The sequence below is a fragment of the Asparagus officinalis genome, chromosome 3 (assembly GCF_001876935.1).
Source record: "Asparagus officinalis chromosome 3, Aspof.V1, whole genome shotgun sequence".
Taxonomy (NCBI): Eukaryota; Viridiplantae; Streptophyta; class Magnoliopsida; order Asparagales; family Asparagaceae; genus Asparagus; species Asparagus officinalis.
Window position 1 is genome coordinate 19,756,264 of NC_033796.1, and position 20,778 is coordinate 19,777,041.

The 20,778-nt window shown below is 39.9% G+C and overlaps 1 long non-coding RNA gene and 1 other non-coding gene across 2 annotated transcripts; both read right to left on the reverse strand.

The window, feature by feature from the left end:
• On the reverse strand, window positions 16,959-19,464 carry LOC109833270. The gene is made up of 3 exons (XR_002245167.1): window positions 19,109-19,464; window positions 18,790-18,886; window positions 16,959-17,428 (listed from the first exon to the last, which is right to left on the reverse strand). It is a non-coding gene; the product is annotated as an uncharacterized LOC109833270 (long non-coding RNA).
• Window positions 19,610-19,681, reverse strand: TRNAD-GUC. Its single transcript has one exon. It is a non-coding gene; the product is annotated as a tRNA-Asp (tRNA).

Sequence of the window (20,778 nt, forward strand, 5' to 3'; positions counted from 1 at the left end):
TTGAGCTGCTGTCTCGTGGAAGTCTAAGAAGTAGACCATGATTGCACAGTCATCGATGGAATCTGAATTCGTCGCACTCTGTGTTACAGGAGATGAAGCTGAGTGGCTCAGTTATATTCTCCGAGACCTTCCATTGACGGAATTGCAAGGTGCAATTACTATCTATTGTGATAATCAGGCGGCGAGTGTTGTGGCAGCAAACTCGATGTTCAATGGAAAGAAGCGGATCATTCGTCTGAAGCATGGCTATTTGAGAGAGCCCATTTATCACGGAGTTATCTCTGTGATTGACGTCCGATCTTCAGAGAATGTGGCTGATCCTTTGACTAAGGGTCTGAAAAAGGACATAGTCGAAAGGACGTCTGCTGGAATGGGTCTTAAAGTTTTGTAAGTTTTACAAATACTTACCATTTATGTCAAGTCTTTAGTTCAAAGCTTAAGCTACTAATGATAAGATATTTGGTTCAAAAGTCAAGTTGTGGCAGCAAACTCGATGTTCAATGGAAAGAAGCGGATCATTCGTCTGAAGCATGGCTATTTGAGAGAGCCCATTTATCACGGAGTTATCTCTGTGATTGACGTCCGATCTTCAGAGAATGTGGCTGATCCTTTGACTAAGTGTCTGAAAAAGAACATAGTCGAAAGGACGTCTGCTGGAATGGGTCTCAAATTTTTGTGAGTCTTACAAATACTTACAATGTTTATTAAATTATTAGTTCAAAGCTTATGCTACTAATAATAAGATAATTGGTTTAAAAGTCAAGTAAGATTTACAAAAGTTAGTAGTATTACAAATACTTAGCATTTACATTAAGTTATTAGTTCAAAGCTTATGCTACTAATGACAAGATAAATGGTTCAAAAGTCAAGTAAGATTTACAAGTTAAAGGGTTCAAGTTTTCTTAGATTAGTCGGTGTCTAAGGCAAGGTTTGGGGGTTACGTAACGCGCTCCGCAAGGAACGAGGCACTTAATTGATCTTTGATCAACCTCTAATACTATCCTTACCTGACTGAACTACCAAAGTAAAACTTTGATCTTTTCACCTAGAATCCTATCATGTAAAGGGGATGGCTGTTAAGCCTTAATGAGTCCAAAGTATTTCGGATGCGGGGTGTTAGATAGGAAACACACCTAAAGGACTCACCTAGAATCCTATCATAAGAGAGGATGACTCTTAAGCCTTAATGAGTTCAAAGCATTTCGGATGCGGGATGTTTGATAGGAAACATGCCTAAAGAACTCACCTATGTATGGGTGGAGATTTGATCATCTCCTATGGTGTCTTGTGGAAAGATACCTAGAGCCCTAGCAGAAACCAGGACATGCATACGTCCATAAATGTGCAAAGACAAAGGCAAGACAAAGGCAAAGACAAGTGTAGTTCAAAGTGAAAACTACCACAGATAAGTTTGAACTTGTGTGATCGCTGGATTTTTAAACATGTGCTGGTTCAAGTCTCTGCGACACCATGCATCTATCTTTTATTCAGTTGGTCTAAAGGGGATTCAAGTCCCTGCGACATCTACCTTATGCACAACGGTTGAAACAACGGCACCATTTAACGACTCTGGTTTAAAAAACTTGTGGGGAATTATTGGATATAGTTTTTTAAAAATAAATTTATGTGGACCCCATGGCCATGACCTTAGCCTAACATCATTTGAAAAATAAAACCTCACATGGGCGGCTAAAATGCAGGTGATAATTTTTTTTCAAAAGGCGTGGGGCCCACCGAAGAAAAAATTAGGACGTGGGCCCTACATGTATAGTAAAATATATTATTTTATTAGTGCATAGTGTTTTCCCAAACACTATAAATAGACCTCAAATCCTTAAGGATTTTTCATTCCAAAAATAACAATCAATATATACAGATATAGATTGTAAAATAGCTGGTGCTTATAGGAATTTTGCCTAATAAATCGAGGAGATCTTTTGTATACAGATATAGATTGTAAAATAACTGGTGCTTATAGGAATTTTGCCTGATAGATTGAGGAGATCTTTGCCTGATAAATCGAGGAGATCTTTGCCTTATAGATCGAGGAGATCTTGACAGTACTGGGTTGGTGCAACCAGAGTACTGGACTGCTGTTCATGGAAGCAATTTGGCCTTGGGATTCTTACACCGGAGTAGGTCAAATAATGTTTTAAGCACAGCGTTTTACAAACGCACAACAGCTGAGTTAAAAATTTTAAATTACTGAACTTTAATTTTCTGTTCAGCTTTTGCTATTATATATTTGTATTATTCCAGATATAACCACAGGCGCCAACAAATCCTTTATTAGAGAGGTTAGGAGCTATCCACATTATTAATTAGAAAAAGAAACCTCCTAGGCTTGCATAAATAATACACAATAATGACTTTCCATCGTCTTTAAGACCCAACACACTGATAAAGTGAACAAACTGGTTTAAAAGGAAAGTCCCAGATACAAGACTGAGTTTTGACCTTTGTTCCTAAAAAGAAAAGGAAAATAAAGAAAAAAATTGAGAATGATAATAGCTAAAAAGAGTCTATATAATCTATTGGGAACAATTATATCTATTCTCTCTCAATTAATCCCAGTTGAGGTCAATCTCCTTTTAGATGAATAAGGCCTACCCCCTTGCAACAATTAGCATAGCCTTCTTCACACTCCAATACATGTTAGCTTTGGTCTATCCCTAGTTTTCTTCTCTAATTTTTGATGATCCTGAACATCCTATCCATGATCTTATCCCTCCTCTGTCAACTATAATCCTAATTAGTACAGGATACCATTGGATTTGGTGTAAACCTATGGTAATAGTTGCTACAGCATCATGTTTATCCTTAGATACGATAGCCTAAATACTATTGGTCAGTTGTTAGTCTAACAAGTAACAAGTAGCAGATAGGAAAGCAAAATACTGTTAGGGAACAATCATGGGTGATCAATGATGTCATGTTGAGCTAACCAACAGCGAAACAAGATGGCCTAATATAGCCTAAAGTTTATTAGAGCCATCATTCTGCTAAAAGTTGACTTTACTAGGAAATGTCCACCAATACAGGCTTGAGAATATCAGAAAAAAAGGCTCCAGCTCTACCCATGGTTACCTCAGCATGGCATTCATAACGGCCCTCGATTGTTATCCTAGTAACAACATTCTGCTCCCCTTTGCTGTTACCAAAGTTATTGACTCCCCTCTTCGTGTCCTCACTGCTACAGGTACGCACTAAGTATATGTTGAGAGCTTCGCTCCCTCAATTTTGTAGTCAAGAAAACTAAAACATCAAAATCCATCCATCTAACAATACAGTCGCATTGATGATTTAGCAAACAACTTCCACGGAGTTCCTAAATCTAACTACTAAGCACAACAAGAATCCAGTGATAAGGAAAATTGATTACTGTGAAGCAAACTTAAGTTCTATCAAGCTTAAGTTCTATCAAGCTTTAAAATGATTGAGGATCAGTCATTGCACTAGTTGCAAGTCTGTCACTCCAGTCTCATAACATATTAATCTTGAAGATCTGAAGCATCATATAGCGAATCCCAATAAAAAGAGAATTTTGTTTCCTAAATCCTAAGCTAGTATTTTGACAACAAAATTCAATGCTAGAAACCTAGAACTTCTCAGGTTTACATTGAAGAAAAATCCCAGAAACACATCAATGAAATGTATCATGGAGGAAACTAAAATCACCCCTAATCATCACCCAATAAAAGAAAAAAAAGAAAAAAAACTGAGACCGATAAACAAAAGCTACTAGCTAATCTTGAGATTTTTAGAGCACAATTGCAATTAAGAGTAAGTATTGTTGGGAAATACCCGGGGCTACGCTAAACCCCTAAAACAATAAGAAACGCGGTATAAAGAAAAGTACACCAAGATTTACGAGGTTCGACAAACTCGCCTATGTCCTCGGGAGCCACACAATTAAGTTTTTATAAATCAACAAGAAATTACAATACAAGAGCAAATCTCAAATTTGAGATCCCTCAATAAATACAAATCAATATTGTAGCTACAGTATTGATCCCCCCCTAATTCCCCCTCAAAATCTTTGAGAGCTGAGAAAAAGAACCCCTCTCTTTCTTTAATTTCCCCCTTCTTAACTTCCCTTTTAAATTCCCCCCTCAAACTTTCTATTGAGTGCTGGAGAAAAAAGGCAGAAGAGAAAGAAACGGGATCGCCTCCACTGGAATTGGAAATCGCGAGGAGAGAGAAGAAGCACTGAGGAGAGGAGCTCTGGGTTCCCTTTTATAAGGAAACCGCTATCGAAGGCTGGCGATAGCTGTGTCGCCAGCCATGCGCTCCGAGCTCGCCTGTAGAGTCCCGCTCGAGCTCGCATGCTCCAATTAATCGACAGGCTGGCGACAGACTGTCGCTAACCATCTCGCTCGAGCTCTCCTGCTCCAAACCCGCCTGCGAAGGCCCCGAGCCTCGCAGAATCAATCTCGAGCTTGCTTGCAACAAGTCAACATCGCCTCGATCTCGCCTGAGCTGCCGTCGTCGAGGGCTCGCCTGAAGGAGGTCCTCGCCTACTCAAGCTCGCGATCTCGTCGAGCTTGCCTGAAGGAGGTCCTCGCCTACTCGAGCTCGCCTGACGGAGCTCCTCGCCCGCTCAAGCTCGCCTGACAGGTTTGGTCTACACCCAAACTAACAATCTCTCACTTGGAGACTAAACCGCTGTCAGCAAGTTATCTCAACAAGTATCTCCTCCTGTGTGGCTCCGCCTTCATCACCTATGCATGAATGCCAACTGAAATTGCGCACAACTCCAGTTAAAGGTCGCTGCATTTGTCAACATATCCGCTGGATTATTACTTATTTGGATCTTCTGTTGAAATCCTTTGACAACTTGTCGGGCTCTGTATCTTCTGGAACCATCTTGTTTCTTTTTCACTCGATACACTCACTTGTTGTAAAATGTCTTCTTCCCCATGGACAACTCAACTAGTTCTCATGTCTGGTTAGAGATCAGAGATTTCATCTCTTCTGTCATGGCAAGCTTCCACTTGCTCGTATCTCCAACCTGACAAGCTTCATCAAAGCTTTCACACTCCCCTCTGTTGACATATTAATATATTTAGGGGGTTATTTGTAAATTGTAGGGGCCTATATAAGCTCATATTATCTCAGTAATAAGATTAAGGTTTTCTCTATTCTTTCTTATGGTATCAGAGCTATCGCCCCACCTCTAAAACCCTAGCCGCCTCCCAAGCACCGATCCCAGCCCCCTTCGCGCCAAGCCCCCTTCCCCCGGCCAACACATCTCCACTCGAACCAACAGTCTTCCGGCAACAAACCCCTCCATCGAACCAGATCCACTGAACCTGCTGAACCAGATGCACGCTAACCCGCCTCTGCGCAGCAAGCCCCGGCTGCCCAGTCGCACCCCCGCTACGCGCACACCCCCGGCTGCCTCGCCCCCAACTTGCTGCACCCCCCTCGCACCCGCCGAAACAGTATCACCGAACCCGCGCTGAGCAGCCCCCGCTGCCAGATCGCACCCCGCCTGCTCCGTTGCACCCCAGCTTCCTGTCGCCCCAAACCTCTGTGCCGCAACCCTAGCCACAGCCGATGATGTGGATAGGCTTGTTGGATACCCTCAACATCTCAGTCATAGAACTGATGAGAGGAGCTTGTTCGATTCCCTCGACATTTCAGTCCTAGAACTGATGAGAGGAAGAGTGTATATCTCACGGTGTTGAGATATATCACTGTCGATTCTTGTTTCCTTTGAGAAACAAGAATTTAGTTGAGATCCTACTCTTGTTGTGCAGCAGAAGTGCTGCCGAATTTTTCACTGCGCACAACAAGGGAAGGAGAACAGGTAGTTGATCTAAATCCTGATCGATGGAGGAGATCATCAAGAAGTTAAACCCTACGGAGATCTTAACTTTAATGCAGTTGATGAAGTTGTCGGCTAGTGAGAGTGCGACAAGGCCACTGAAAAAATTGGAGCTTCCACCCATCGATCTGAAGCTTGATGGACCAGCTACTTACCTAAGTTGGTCACGGCGGGTAAGAAACACCCTTGCAGGGAGGAACCTGGAGGGGTACTTGACAGGAGAGACGACAGAGCCGGCTGAAGGCTCAGCTGGAAGAGATGAGTGGAAGTCCACTCATATGTTGGTGTACATTTGGCTCCTCAACTCATTAGTCCAATCTATCGCCGCCATAATAGATGGCATCGAGAAGGTGATGGATGTCTGAGAGAAGTTGAGGAGGACCTATGATGGGATGGGAAATAACCTGAGGGTGTTCCAGATCAAGGGAGAAATCGACGTCACAGTTCAGGGAGAGAGGACTGTCCAGGGGTATGCCACAGAGCTGGAGCGTCTGTGGATAGATTATGATTACTTCTCACCTCGGGCGAGCTGTAAGGACCCGGAGTGTAAGGAGCGAGAGGTCTTTCTACAGGAGAGGACTATGATGTTCCTTAAGGGGCTGGCATCGGAGTTTGCTCAGAGGACTGCATTGTTGCTAGCTCAGCCAAAGATTCTCACACTTGAGGAGGCAGTATCGGCCATGATTCAGGAGGAGACTCGTATTAAGCTGCAGGCAGGGATAGGTGGACTTCCTGTGGTGAAGTCAGCACTGGCGGCCTCTAACAACACTGGATCCAAGGAGGAGACTCGGCAATGCTACAACTGTGATGAAGTGGATCATCTAAGGCATGCTTACACCAAACCACCCAAGGAAGGCGAATCGAGTGGACGTGGACAGTTCGTAGGTCGTGATCGTGGTCGTGAGGGTCGACGAGGTGGAAGAGGAGCAGGCAACCGGGCGAATCTAATAGTAGCAGAGGGAGAAGAAGCACCTGAGGTGATCTTTACTGAGGAGGACCATGCGCTCCTGGAGATACTCAGGAGAAAGCAGAAAGTAGCAGGAGATTAAAACAGGAGGAGTGGGACTGAGGAGGAATCCACTTCGTTCTTCGCCAGAGGCAACACTGCTACTTATGCTCATCCGACCAAATGTACTGATGACATACATACTCTTGCTTTTATGTCTCCCAATAGATCATCAAAATGGATAGTCGATTCCGATGCGTCTCGACATGTAGCAGGTAATGCTAGTGAGTTCTTATCATATACTCACCTAGCATCGACTAATAGTATCCAAACAACTGATGGTACATTTCAGCCAGTGATTGGTAATGGTACAGTCAATTGTACATGTTCTGTAACTTTGTCTAATGTTTTGCATGCTCCTTCTTTTCCAATCAATCTTTTGTCCATTAGTGCTATTATACTCCAACTAAAATGCATTGTTTCTTTTGACATTCCTAAGGTGATCTTCCAGGAGAAGGGGACATGACGGAGACTTGGAATTGACACATGGAGTAGTGGACTGTGGTACTTGGATCGTGAAGGGCTAGATTCAGCGTTGGTATCAATCGTAGAAAGAGCAAGAGTAGGATCTGAGATAAGTGTTGAGAGTGTGTTGATGCTTCATCACCAGCGTTTGAGACACTCATCCTTTAGTGTTTTAAGCAGGTTGTATCCCTCTTTATTTGAGAAAGCAAATAAACAAAAATTTGTGTGCGATGCATGTGAGTTTGGAAAACTTACTAGAAGCTCTTATGTTAGTTCTGATCATAGGAGTTCTCATGCATTTGACCTGATACATTCAGATGTTTGGGGGCCTTGTTCCACAAGTTCTATTGATACATTCAGATGTTTGGGGGCCTTGTTCCACAAGTTCTATGAATGGATACAAGTATTTTGTTACCTTCATTGATTGCAGATGTTTGGGGGCCTTGTTCCACAAGTTCTATGAATGGATACAAGTATTTTGTTACCTTCATTGATTGTTTCTCTCGCGTTACTTGGTTATACTTGATGAAAAATAAGAGTTAAGTGTTTGGTTGCTTCCAAAACTTTCATAGGTATGTTCAGACTCAATACGAAGCAGTGGTGAAGGTATTGAGGTCTGATAATGGGTCATAGTATACCAACAGAGCGCTTGAAGAATACTTATCAGCTCAGGGAATACAGCACCAGACTACATGTACATACACACCAGCTCAGAATGGGATAGCGAAAAAGAAGAACAGACATCTTTTAGAGGTTGCTAGAAATATGATGATCTCCATGAATATCTCAGAAACATTGTGGGGGCAAACAGTGTTGATTGCGGCAGCGCTGATCAACAGAATGCCCTCGAGAGTGCTAGATTGGAAGTCTCCGCGTGAGATGTTGAAGGGAGATATTAGTGGGATTCTTCCACTGAAGGTGTTTAGCTGTGTGTGTTTTGTGAAGGACAACAGGCCATCCGTCGGGAAGCTTGCCCCTAGAGCGGTGAAGTACATCTTTGTGGGATATTCTGCTACTCAGAAGGATATGTTTACTGGAGCCCGGTGGAGAAGAGGCTGTTTGTGAGCATGGATGTACACTTTCGAGAACTCGAGTCCTATTACACCCGGAAGGTATCTTCATCCGTTGGTAACTCGCCCGATACTGAAAGTAGGTGGCAAGAGGGGGAGAATTGTGAGAGGTCGGTGAACAATATGGAGAAATCAATTTCTGTATCAATTCCTTGGGCGGAAGAATTGGTTGAGGAGCAGGAGAATGAGAGGTGTTAGGCCCACGGCTCAGGGGGAGCTACTTACCTATAGTAGGAAGGGGAAGCAAATTATGAGAACAGTACCTATAGTACCACTGGTGCCAAGTCCCTTGCCAATGCTTGCCCCGACTCCTGAGACACCTACACCACCACCAGATTCCTCCCAAGATGATATAATTCCTCTACTTACTCCTACACCAATGTCAGTACGGAGGACTACTCGCAGCAACGCGGAAAATCTTCCGGATAGATATGATTGGGATCTTGCCCAGTTTGTATCATATTCTAACATCCACCCTGAACATGGAACATTCATTGCATCATTGGACTCTGTTATTATACCTAACAACTGGCAGATGGCTAAAAAGGACCCAAAGTGAAAAGCGGGTATGCACGAGGAGCTAGGGGCTCTTGAGAAGAATCGCACTTGGGAGTTAGTAAAACTACCAGAAGGAAGAGAGCACTTGGATGCAAGTGGGTCTTTATTGTGAAGCAGAATCCAGATGGACAGGTTGAGCGCTACAAGGCTCGTCTGGTGGTAAAAAGGTACAGTCAGACATATGGCATCGACTATGATGAGACTTTTGTACCGGTGGCGAAGATGAGCACTGTTAGGATATTGATCTCTCTGACAGTAAATGGTGGATGGAAGCTACACCAACTAGATGTGAAGAATGTATTTCTTCATGGAGATCTAATAGAAGATGTATATAAGAAAATACCACTAGGATTCGACACAGATCAGACAGTGGGCAAGGTCTGCAGATTAAAGAAGTCTCTCTATGGGCTGAAGCAGTCTCCTCGTGCTTGGTTCGATAGATTCAGGAGGGTTATGATAGGCATGGAGTACCAGCAGATTAACGTCAATCATACCGTGTTTTTTAGACGGAGTGGAAGCCACATTACCATGCTTGCGGTATATGTGGATGATATGATTATTACAGGGGATGATGAGAATGAGATTGCCCAACTCAAAGTGAGACTGGGAAAAGAATTCGAGGTGAAAGATCTTAGCTTGCTTCGATACTTTCTTGGAATAGAGATAGCTCGAGGAGCGGAAGGGATTATCCTCTCCCAAAGAAAGTATGCACTGGATCTTCTTAAGGAGACAGTGATGTTAGGGTGCAAACTTACAACTACACCAATCGACCAGAAGTTCAAACTGGGTGCTGAGGCTGGAGAACCAGTTGATCGTGACAGATACCAGAGGCTGGTGGGCAGGTTGATTTATTTGAGTCACACACGTCCCGATATCTCTTTTGTAGTGAGCGTTGTGAGCCGCTACATGCATGATCTGAGGAATGGTCATATGGACGTAGTGTACCAAATTCTAAGGTATTTGAATAGTGCTCCCGGAAAAGGACTGATATTCAGAAAGAATAAACATGTGAGCATTGAGGGTTACTGTGATTCTGATTGGGCTAGCTGTGCTGATGATAGGAGGTCCACCTCAGGATATTGCATCTTTATAGGAGGCAACTTGGTCTTGTGGAAGAGCAAGAAGCAAACAGTGGTGATAAGATCAACAGCTAAAGCAAAGTATAGAGCTATGACCTTGGGAGTTACGGAATTGTTGTGGTTGAAGAGTATGTTGGTGGAGCTGAAGCTGGATCAAGGAGCAAAAATGAAGCTGTGGTGTGATAACAAGTCAGCTATCAGTATCGCCAACAACCCGGTATAATATGATAGAACCAAACACATCGAGATCGATAGGTTCTTCATCAAAAAGAAGTTGGACAGTGGATTACTAGAGTTAAGTCATGTTCCAACTATGGACCAGGCAACAGATTGTCTAACTAAGGGACTTAGCTCAGTAGATATGATTAGAAGAAGTGACAAGATGGGCTTAGTAGATATCTTTCGCCCATCTTGAGGAGAAGTGTTGACATATTAATATATTTAGGGGGTTATTTATAAATTGTAGGGACCTATATAAGCCCATATTATCTTAACAATAAGATTAGGGTTTTCTCTATTCTTCCTTACCCTCCATCTGTCAACAATAAATAGTTCATATATCTCCTGTTAGGCACAGGAGGTCGAGAAGATCTTCTCAATATCGGAGCTGGTGCGTCAGGCTCCTGCGCACCGTTTTGTCCAACAGGCTTTTCTAGCTGAGGACTTTCTGTATTGGGTTCTTCCGAGAGGTTACTCGAGACATCATCTGCATCTATAAATGTTGACTCGCTCTCTGAGTCATCTGTCTTATGCATGATTGCATGTCCTTGTACATCACATTCTCGTTGAATATTACATCTCTGCTCCTGATCACCTTCTTGTTTTTGTTGTCCCAAATACGGTAGCCGAACTCATCTTCACCACGCCCGATGAATGTGCATTTCTTAGACATAGAATCAAGCTTATTCCTGCCTTAATCACCAATATGCACATAAGCTACATAACCGAGAACTTTAAGATGTGAGAGTTTTACCTCCTTTCCGCACCATACCTCCTCTGGTATTCTGTGCTCTTATGGAACCGATGGGTCTCGGTTGATCAAGTAAGCTGCTGTGTTGACTGCTTCTGCCCAGAACTGCTTCGGTAGACCTGACTGTACAAGTAAGCTGCTGTGTTGACTGCTTCTGCCCAGAACTGCTTCGGTAGACCTGACTGTATACGGATGCTTTTGGCTCTCTCTGTCAACGACTGCTTCTGCCCAGAACTGCTTCGGTAGACCTGACTGTATACGGATGCTTTTGGCTCTCTCTGTCAACGTTCTATTCATCCGCTCAGCTACACCATTGTGCTGAGGCGTGCCGGGCACAGTTCTCTCCATTATGATCCCATGCTCATAGCAGAACCTATTGAATCTGGTGTCTTCATACTCACCACTATTATATGTTCTGAGTTTTTTTATTCTCAGACCGATCTCATTCTCGATCATGGCTTTCCATCTCCTGAAAGCCTCAAATACTTTTGACTTATGCTTCAGAAAATAAACTCATACTTTCCGAGAGTGATCATCGATAAAAGTCACGAAGTAGTGTTTCTCATCAATGGACGCAGTAGTGGTTGGTCCCTAAACATCTGAGTGAACGAGCTCTAGCTTCTTTTTCATGGGGGTTCTGCCACTTGTCTGAAAGCTGACTCTCTTCTGCTTTCTAAGTATGTATTCTTCACATATATCAATCTCTACTGATTATAAACCTGGGAGTTTTCTCTTTGTGTGCATAATCTTCATCCCCTTTTCACTAATATGATCGAGTCTCTGGTGTCACAGCTTTGAAGTTTCATTGTCTGCTGCAACTGAGATCAAACAACGTGCACCTGCCGTCATATACAGGATATCAGTCTTCCTGCCTAGGGCAATCGTCATTGCGCTTTTTAAAATCCTCTAATCATCACTATGTAAAGTCGTAGTGTAGCCTTCACTAGCTAGCTGGCTTACTGAGATTAAGTTCTTTTTCAGGTCAGGAATATGTTTAACATCCTTCAGCTCCCATATTGACTCGTTCAACTTAATTTTCACTATACCTTTGCCAATAATGACACATGGTTGATCATCACCAAGGTATACATTTCCAAAGTATTCGAGTATATACTTCTCGAGGAATTCTTTCTGAGAAATAGCAGGGAATGATGCTCCGGAGTCCAACACCCAAGACACCTTCTTACTCTCCAAAGAGCATATCAATGCATCATCTCCTCCTGAGATGGAATCAATATTTGCATCTGTCTTTGTCTCCCACTCCTTCTGTACACTCTTGCATTGATTCTTGTAGTGCCCGATTTTCTCGTACTTCTAACACTCGATAGCTTTCAAGCTGTAGGGATTCCTGAATTTGGACCTCTTGTCATCTAATCTATTTCCTCTGGTTGAATTTCTATCTTTTGACTCTGTATGCAAAACTGAAGGGATTATAGCTTCACTCGACTCTCTCTGTCGGATCTCCTCACTGAGAACCAGATCACGAACGTTATTGAACTTCAACTTGTTGCTTCCTGACGAGCTACTCACAGCTATGACTGTAGCGTTCCAGCTTTCTGGTAAGGAAGACATAAGGATCAACGCTCGTACTTCTTCATCAAACTCAATATCAACTGAACTCAATTGGGTCGTGACTGTATTGAGGGATCAACGCTCGTACTTCTTCATCAAACTCAATATCAACTGAACTCAATTGGGTCGTGACTGTATTGAGTTCATTGAGATGAATCAACTGAACTCAATTGGGTCGTGACTGTATTGAGTTCATTGAGATGATGTGCTACCGATGCACCTTCCATCATTCGTAGATTGAATAACCGCCTCATCAAATGAACTTTGTTTGAGGCTGATGGCTTCTCATGCATATTTGAGAGTGCTTCCATAAAACCCGTCGTGATCTTTTCCTTTGCAATGTTAAAAGTAACATTGCGGGTTAACGTCAAACGAATAACTCCGAGGGTCTTTTTGTCTAGAAGATTCCAATCTTCTTTATTCATACCCTCCGGCTTCTTCCCTGAGAGAGGTTGATATAAATTTTTTTGATACAAATAATCCTCTATCTGTATTTTTTAGAATCCGAAATCTGATCCATCAAACTTCTCTAATCTCATATTTCCTTCATCTGCGGCTATCGCTTCCACTTAAATCTGACTTCCTCTAGATCGTTTCAGGTTCTGATACCAGTTGTTAGAAAATTATCCGGGGCTATGCTAAACTTCTAAACAGTAAGAAACACAGTATAAAGAAAAATACATCAAGAATTACGAGGTTCGGCAAACTCGCCTACGTCCTCGGGAGCCGCACAATTATTTTTTTATAAATAAACAAGAAATTACAATATAAGAGCGGATCTCAAACTTAAGATCTCTCAATAAATACAAATCAATACTTTAGCTACAGTATTAATTACCCCCCTTTAATCCCCCCTCAAAATCTTTGAGAGTTGGGAAAAAGAACCCCTCTTTCTTTAATTTCCCCTTCTCAACTTCCCCCTTTAAATTCCCCCCTCAAACTTTCTGTTGAGTGCTGCAGAAAAAAGACAGGAGAGAGAGAAACGGGATAACCGCCACTGGAACTGAAAATTGTGAGGAAAGAGAAGAAGCACTGAGGAGAGGAGCTCTGGGTTCCCTTTTATAAGGGAACCCTAATCGATAGGCTGGCGACAGAGGAGAGGAGCTCTGGGTTCCATTTTATAAGGGAACCCTAATCGATAGGCTGGCGACAGGCTGTCGCCCGTCTGGGTTCCATTTTATAAGGGAACCCTAATCGATAGGCTGGCGACAGAGGAGAGGAGCTCTGGGTTCCATTTTATAAGGGAACCCTAATCGATAGGCTGGCGACAGAGGAGAGGAGCTCTGGGTTCCATTTTATAAGGGAACCCTAATCGATAGGCTGGCGACAGAGGAGAGGAGCTCTGGGTTCCATTTTATAAGGGTGCGAAGGCCCCGAGCTCGCCAGAATCATTTCTCGAGCTCGCCTGCAACAACTCGACATCGCCTCAACCTCGCCTGCGCTGCGTAGTCGAGCTCGCCTGAACTTCGACCACGAGCTTGCTTGCAGATCTCGCCGAGCTCGCCTGAAGGAGCTCCTCACCTGCTCGAGCGCGCCGGACGGAGCTCCTTGCCCGCTCGAGCTCGCTTGATGGGTTTGGTTTACACCCAAACCAACATGTATATCAAGTAAAATTATATATCATAAGCTCCTAGAAATCACAAAATATAAAAGAGAAATAAGTTAGGCATAGGAACAAAGGTAGCTAAAGATGATAAACTGCAAAACAAATGTACCAATTAATAGTTAATGATGACAAAGCACAACACAAAGGTATCAAATAAATAATTGTTGGTTTTGCTAAAAACAAATTTATGCTTAAGGTGACAAAGTTTAAACAAACTTAAAAATATAGGTAACGGTGACAAAACTCAACTCAAGAGTAATTAAAAACTATTTGTTTTGCTAAAGGTAACAAAAATATGCTAAAGATAACAAGTTAGACACATAGATAACAATTAATAGCTAAAGGTAACTAAGTTCAAAATAAATGTAACGATTAATAGCTAAAAGTCACAAAGCTCGACACAAAGGTAATGAAAAAACAATTTTGTTTTGCTAAAGATAACAAGATTAGGTTAAATATAATGAGTTAGACACAAAGGTAATTTCAAAACACATTTGGGGACTAATTTGAAATAGCTAAAGCTAACAAAGTTCAAAATAAATTTAACAATTAATAGCTAAAAAGTGACAATGCTCGACACAAAGTTATCAAATAAAATACTCTATATTTTTCAAAAGGAAAAAAATTATGCTAAATATATCAACTCAGACCAAACCAAAAAAAAACAATTAGTAGCTAAATATGACAAAATTTAAAATAAACACAACAATTAATAGCTAGATGTGACAAAGCTTGACACAAAGGTATCAAACAAAACACACTGTGCTTTTCTAAAGGTAACAAAATAAAACGTAACATGTTAGATGCAGTCACGCAAATGTAAGAACTAATAGCTAAATTTGACAATTCCAAAACAATTGTGACAATTAATATTAATTGTTAAATATGACAAAACTCAACATTAAGGTGTCAAATAAAAAACTCTTTATTTTGTTAAAGATATCAAAATTATGCTAAAGGGAAAAAGTTAGAAGCAAAGGGAACAATTAATAGCTAAAGAAGAGGAAGTCAAAAACAAATGTCACTATTAATAGCTAAGTATGACAAAGTTTGACACAAAGGTATCAAATAAAAATTGTTTATTTTGTAAAAGGTAACAAAATTATGCTAGAGGTAACAAGTTAGACACAAAGGTAATAGTTAATATCGAAAGGTGATAAAGTTCAAAATAATGTAAAATTAATAGATAAAAGCGACAAAGCTCGACACAAAAGGTATCCAATAAAAAATTCGTTGCTTTGTGAAAGGTAACAAAATTGTGCTAAAGGTAACAAGTTAGACATAAAGGTAACAATTAATAGCTAATGGTGATTTTCAAACTGTTTGCTTTTAATAAAATGTTTATTAATAAGCCACATGATATCAAGTACTCAGCAAGTACAGGTGTAAAAAGTAAGATCACTTTCCGAATAGAGAGGTTTCAAATCAAATTTAGGAAAAAACAGTTAATGTATTCAAAACTATTTGTTTTTATCCAAAATCATATCCCACATGATATCAAGTACTCAACAAGTGCATCTGTAAAAAGTAATAGCATTCTCTTAATAGAGAGGGCGTCGGATTTAGGGGCAAGAAAAAGAATGGTTAGAAGTAAAGTTGCCCAAATTATGATAAATATGACAAACCCAAGTAAAGAAACTGGAAGAATAACAACAACAACAACAACCAAGCCTTTATCCCAAATATTTGGGGTCGGCTATATGAATCATATTTTTCCATTCTATTCTGTCACGGGTCATTTCCTCCGTAACGTTAGTTTTAATCATATCCTTCTTAATTGCTTCTGACTAAGTCATTCTAGGTCGACCTCTAGATCTTCTAGCCCCATTAACTCTAATATCACATCTTTCTTAATTGCTTCTGACCAAGTAAAGAAACTGGAAGAATGAACAGTAAAGTTATCACTGTAAAACTTGAAAGATAGTTTCATAGAAATTAAGATGAAAACTGAAAAATAATAAATAAAAAGTTAATTAGAAGTTCTCATCTTTGAACATTATGGCATTTTGCAAGTAATAGGCAAGACTCTAGGTGCCCCTACCATACTCTCTATGATTTTCATGCTTTCATCACACGTGAGCTCACAATTCGCATAATCCAGCATGTTAACCTCAGGGATGTTAATTTTCCCCTTAATGATAATGGAGGGGCCAAACGGGAACTCAATGTTTAATTCTCATTAATTGTTCTTGGTTTTGAACTTGTACAATTTGGGTGAGATTACTAAGGATACATACTTCTTTTCATTTTGCAACTTTTAGAACACACTAGTGACTAGTGCAACCAGGCGGACTGAGCCTCACCTGCAATAGCACTCTTGGTGCAGATTTTTTATTACCATAATTATTTTCATTTACTATATCTAGAAATCTTTAAAGAGGGTCCTCTTACCCACATAAAAACCCGTAGATTACAAGAAGCATCAATGGACGGTCTCAGCCTCATGCATTTTATTGAATTATGTTACTTCAAACAAAAAGGAGCCCGGTATGTGGCTCAATGAGGAACAAAATATAGTTCCTAGAATCCTAGGGAAAATCACTCTGTATCCATGGCATCTACATGTTGCTAGTAACATGATCTGTCACTACAGATTTGGTATTAAGAAATGCATGTGCTTTCTACCAAAAATATACAAGAATCCAGTATAGAACCATGAAATTAAATGAAGTTGCATCAAACCTGACAGTGTTAGAGGGCCTATAGTTGCAGCAACTGCAGACAGAAGTCTATCACCACAAGTCACGTCGGGTACCATGTTAAACTTGAATATGTGAAGGACCCTACAAATGCTCCTAAAGAAAATAAATTTTTTGGTAAAATTAAAATCATTTTAATCAAATAAGTAATAGGATCTCTTTCCTATAATTAGTAGTTCTACAATGAAAAGCAACGCTGGATCCAGGGAAAAAAAAGTGCCAGAAACATGCTCAATGAAATTTCCTAGAGAGGAACTTAAAATGTTCACCATGTATCACAACAACAATTTCTGAGATCAATACATAAAAATACCATCAGTTTCACTACTAGAAAACCTTGAGATTTAAAGAACGCTATTGCAATTTGCATGAAAAATAAGTATATCAATTAAACATTATATATCATAAAGCTCGTAGAAATAAAAACTCCGAAAGAGAAACAAATTACCAATCCTCATTGTTATAATATCAACGCAAGGTAATCACTAGTTAGAGGTTTGGCTCCTTCGCCTATGCTGCCAACCCCGCTCTCTTTGAGATTTGAATTGGAGAGGGAGGGAGCAGGCTTCTTACCTGCATAAGATCTTGGGGATTACAAGAAGGATTAATGGAATGTCTCAGCCTCATGGATTTTATTGAGCTGTATTGCTTTAACTGAAAAAGAGTCCAGCACATAGCTCAACGAGGAGTAAAATTTTGGTAAAATTTTGGCGTTAAGAAATGCTAGAAATGTCTTTGCAACAAATTTAAGTTCTATCAACTTTACAATTTTAGAGAACTAGTAGTTGCAATAGTTGCAAGCCTAGCACCACAATTCAGGTCTCATACGATGTTAACCTTGAAGATGTGAAGGATCGTACTAATCCTAACGAAAAGAGGCTTTCTTTCCTGAAACTACTATTTTGAAAAACACCAGCAATGCTAGAAACCTAGAGCCTCTCGAATTTACATTGAAGAAAAATGTCAGAAACATGCTCGATGAAATGTCTCAAAGATGAAACTAAAATTTTCCTCATGGATAACAACTAAAATCTCTCAGATCGATACAAATACATATACCATCCCATAACTGCTAGTTAGAGCAACTCCAATGGAGCGCCAAAACTCCATTTTGGAGTGTTTTGGCGCTCCAATGGAGCGCCAAACACCCCGCTAAATTAGCGGGGTGCTACATTGCTGCACCAGAAATGGCGCGACACTGTAGCAATAGCGCAGCAGTTCTTTTTTTTTTGCTTTTTTTCTTCTAAACTATATTCTTTTATTCATATTTTCTTTTCTTTTTGCTTTTTTTCTAAACTTTATTCTTTCTGCTTTTGTGTTCTATATTTGTATTAATAATATATATTATTTTATATTAATTATTATAAATGAAATTAGAGTATAAAATAATTATTAAAATAAAATTCAAAAAGAAATAAGAAAAACTAAACCATTTAGATAAAAATTAGGACATAAAAATGTAATGCCTTTTATTTTTATTTTTTGCTTGCAAGTGTGATGTTTTTTTTGTGATGTTAAATGTAATCTTTAGTTGAATTTATGAAAATAATATTTTAATTTAATTTAACATTTAATTTTTTATATTTTTATTTTATTCATAAAATATATTATTATAATTAATTATATGTAATGTATTATATAATTATATAATTTGTTAAATATTTTAAATAGATAAAATGTTAAAAGATAAGAATAATAAAAGGAATATTCTTTTTGGAGTAATAGGTTGGAGATGGAATAGTGATTTGGTGTAAAAACTACACCAACTTGATGTAAAAACTACACCATTTTGGGTTTTGTGGTTGGAGATGCTCTTAATCTCGAGATTTTTGAAATTCAATTGCAAGTTGTTTTTTTAAGGCAAGTAAATCTAGTAAACATTATCTATCATAAAGATCTTAGAAATCGCAAAAAAAAAGGGGAAAATGAATTACCCATTCTCCTCTTAACAACGCTAGGGTTTTGCTCGCTAGGGTTTGGGCTCCATCGCCTCTTGTCTCTTTCTCTTTCCCCTCTCTTCAAGATTTGAAACTGAGCGAGAGGGAGTGAGAATGTGAGATCGATCGCCATTATATATTTATAAAAAGGAGATCACGCGTTTGTCACGCGTCCGCGTATAGTTTACGCAGAAGCGTATAACTATGCGTCTGGTATTGTTAATTATACTCGTCTGCGTATACTTGACGCGGACTTATAGTTTACGCTATGCGTTTAATTTACGCGTATAAAGAGGCCCAAATTTAATGATCTGACCTAGAGTTTACGCCCGATCAAACTGAGTCCGCTATTAGAGTCAAGTACAAGGCCCAGAATGGGCCTCCAAAGCATTCTCTACTCCCTTTCCTCATGTACAGGCCGCACTCTGGTTATGTTCAAATCCGGCCCAAATATTGCCCAAATTGGCCTCAGTCTCCCGGCTCCAGCAAATCCGCCGTCTTTCTCACTCCCTCTTCGACGCGAATTCCCCTCAAAAAAAAAAAAATTCTCCGCTTCTAATCAAACTCACATAAATGAAAAGAATCCGTAACGAAATCGAAGGCAATTAGTAATTATACATGAATTAAATAACATAATTTGGGTAAAATGAGAAATTAAAGAGACGAGTAGAATGAGAGTTGACCCAGGTGTCGGTAGGTTGCTGGAAAGCGAAAAGATGGGGGGAGGTTGAAACGAATGTAAAGTATAAAAATAAAGTGGGAATTTTTAAAAAGGTATTAACACGGAAGAGCTGTACTAAAACTTAAACAAAACATTCGCCGTTGCCGGGGATCGAACCCGGGTCACCCGCGTGACAGGCGGGAATACTCACCACTATACTACAACGACATTGTTGCACACTTGTTAAACTTTTCTTTTCCAGATAGACCTTTCCATTAATCTTCAATTATTTTTATAAATCACACTCATTTTAAAAGTACGAGTTTGTGAAAAGCTTTCTGTATACAAAAATACCCAAATACTAATTTATATACCTCAAATATCTAATCCCTTAGCTTTTGTTTAACTGACTTATAATCAAAATCTAAACTCAAATACTAAACCAATATACTAATCCAATCTAATCCCTTAGCTTCTGTTATAAGATTTCTCACAGACCATCACTTATCTAATCCTGCTTCATTTTAACTAACCTCCAATCATAACTGTACATATTTTTTTTTTAAATATGGAAAAGAGAGATTGATGAATGGCAGCAAAACAATGCAAGCTCGGTGAGATATTGATATGAGTTAAGGCCGAGATTAACCCTAATCTTAATGATATATATACAGAGGATAATCGACTAATTAGTCCCATCATTCTTATTCCTACAGGACAACAGAGGTCTAATACTTCGAGGATTAGGAAGAGCTAGCGCTATATACAGGCCTGCTTCAAAAGGGTTATTTACTAAAATGTGTGAAACCCCTAGTTTCACACAAGGCTGCAGTCCAATGTGAACCCAAGGATGTTAACATGTCATACACCCAACACTGTGCAACAACTTGTTTTACCATCACAGTAATATCTCCCTAGTAGAATCAAATACAAAAAGTGAGGGTACAAGCAGATATAGTAAAGATAATAATGCAATGAATATAATATAGAGAAAATATCCAATAGCATTTATAATTATGTTCTAACAAAAGAAAAGAAGTGCATCTAATAAACCGAAATAAAGACAATGAATCTCAAATACAAAAAAGTTAACTGAAAAGTATATAGGCACTCAGCCTCCAGATGAAATACATCTCTATGAGGAAAATAAAATCATAAATGTCTATTGTGGAGCACTAACTAACTATTAATAAATGATGGCGAACTATGATGAGTCTCCGTCAACCTGCGACTTTCCGAACATCTGACTCACAGCCTAAAAAAGATGGAAACAACGAGCGTCAGAGCGCTAGCGAGAACATCTCCACCCCCCCCCCCCCGGGGGG